Here is a 2,785-nt window from a genome sequence, read left to right on the forward strand (position 1 = left end):
GAAAGACTGAAGTGCTGAGGAATCAGCGAGAGTGGCTCTGTGTGTGTGTGTGTGTGTGTGTGTGTGTGTGTGTGTGTGTGTGTGTGTGTGTGTGTGTGTGTGTGTGTGTGTGTCTACAGTCTCTAGACCAAATAACGAGTGGCTGCAGCAGAGCAACATTCAATCAGCCCTCTTCCCTTTGTACATTTGAATGCACCAGGCCAAGATTATTTCATGAAAGGTGTGTTGCATTTCAGTGTAAACCAGCAGGGGGCAGCATAGACCTGCCACTGCTAAATGCTGTTTGCTCTCATTATTATTTTTTAGGATGGTATGGCAACACTTTGACAAATGATTTCCTAATGAATATCATTAAAAACTCTTCTAAACATCTGGATAGAAATGTATTTATTTTAGCATAAAACGTTCAGTTACTCAGCTGCATTTTCTTCACTCAAATAATAAATGTTTCCTATTTCACAGCTGAACTTCATTGCAAAAAAACAAACAAAAAAACTAATAGAAATAAGCCAAATATTCTTCATTCAAATTTTCTTGCATCAAGCTAAAAACTTTTCTTCCTTTTGCTTGACTCGAATTCTTAAAACCAAAGACAGCTGCTGAAAGGCTGTAACAGACCTTAAATTAGACAAAAACACAAACATTTTTTGAAATGAAAATAACTAGTAACAACATCAACAGAAGGTTTTAGCAGATTATTAACAGCATATTTAGTTCTTGTGATTAATTTAATTTTCAGAGGTCATTTATATTAGGCTATATAATAGTAATAATGTGAAATATGATGCAGCGGTTTCTGTTCTCTAGCGTGACTGTAGTTTTGGCACTACCGACAACACCATACATGATTTACAGTCTCACACTTGATGACAAACTTTTCATTTAGCAGATGAACAAAAATCCCAGGATTCCTACACTGGGAAGCTGGGTATACACTATCACTCTTCAAAACTATCGTGTTCCTCTGCTGGATTATTGTTGTTGTTGTTGTTTTTTTTTTACTTTCTTAACATTCTTTTTTTGCAGTGTTGATATTTTTGCTGCAGGGGTCAAGTCGCTCTCTGTGTGAGAACAGATGATCATAACTCAAACATGTATGTTTGAGTCTCTGCACATTATTGATGCAGCATCACCACCTGCAGTCCAAACCGACAGACGCATCGGAAGTAAGACCTGTGGAAGGGCATTTTGTCTCATAATATAATACAATTTATCATTATAATATCAGGTAATTAGAAGCTCCGTAGAAATCTCGCCATCTGTCTCTTAATGACATATCATATGCCTGTTGTTCAGTTTACACACTCTGGACTAGTGTTGATGTATTTAGTGTCACATATGATGATGTGTGTATGATCTCGCTGTGCAGGTGAAGTGATGTCAACCTTAAATTAAGGTCGTGAGTATTATTCTACAGTCAGAATCAGAATAGCTGCTTCACCTTGCGTCTCCTCTTTATGCTAAGCTAACCATGCTATGAGCCCAGCTTTGCATCAAGCTGCCTTATTTCCCTTCTTAATGTGCCCATTGCGTCACTATGGCTCAGGTTACATTTGTACTCTTCCTGTGCTAATGAGGACTAAACACAAAAACCAAGGAGTCAAACCAGTGTTTGTGAATGATTTTTTATGGTGCTCAGTGCTGGATGTAGAGAATGAGCCAAACTAGTCAATCAAGAAAACTACTTTCTGCATTTACATTTAACTAGACTCTGAGTCAAGTGTTGGAAATGATTTATGCAAAAATTGTGTTTATCTGTGAAGCTATCAAAATGTGTTTGGACCCACATCTGTCATGTGATCTAAATCCAGACCGGGGCCTCAGTCACTACCCAGTGGTGTCCCTGTAGCGTCGGGTGGAACATCCAGACAGCATGATACCCACTGATAGCACCCAGCTAGTGCTGCGAATGCTGTCGTGAGTCTTATTAGCGTCTTCGTGTCCTCTGTCTCAGCTGCCCGGCTCAGATCAAGATGCTGTCCATGGTGCTGAACGTGAAACACCCCGTTCCAGAGCCCAGACCCACCACACTTTACACTGGTGTAGAGAAGGACCACTGGACAATGAAGAAAGACAACACCAACTGGGAACGCAACACATATCCCTTTAAAACAGACTAGAAATCTAACGAAAGAGCTCTCAGGAGACAAACTGATCAAGAGTTGTTGATTTGCAAAAGATGGAAATGGAAAGGTAATAAAAACAATTCATCATTCATCATGGACAGTCTAATTGTCTCAACGCAGTAAGTTCAACAAGTAAAAAAGGTGTTTATGAATCTGCTCTGCACGGGTTGAACATGAGGAACATACTTATCCTGTTGGAAGAGGACAGTGCTGATCTTCCTGGTGATGAAGTGTGTGGATGATGGAGGGCGCGTCATGATTTGACTTTCCTTAACTCTCCTTTCTGAATACACTATCTATTATTATCTTGATACAAAATCGTGTGTTGGTGCAGAAATGGAAAACATATAAGGAGCGCTGATGCAGAATAAAAATAACTATGGCATTACTCCCTTTGTCAAATCAACAAAACACGCACCTCTCACCGTCCTTGAACTGGGACCTGCTCTCTCAGCTCTAATAACTACTTCTACATTTCTTATGACACCGTTATTGCGACAAAAGCTCCTAAAGAGTGAAGACGATGCTAAAACTGCGTGTGCGTGCGCGCGCGTGCGCGTGCGCGGCCGGGCTGCCGAGGTGCGAGCAGCTAAAGGGGCGTGGACTGACAGGCTGAGGCGCGCGTCCTGCCATGCCATTAATCTGCGTCCGTGCGCCGA

The sequence above is a fragment of the Anabas testudineus genome, chromosome 2 (genome assembly GCF_900324465.2).
Source record: "Anabas testudineus chromosome 2, fAnaTes1.2, whole genome shotgun sequence".
Lineage (NCBI taxonomy): Eukaryota > Metazoa > Chordata > Actinopteri > Anabantiformes > Anabantidae > Anabas > Anabas testudineus.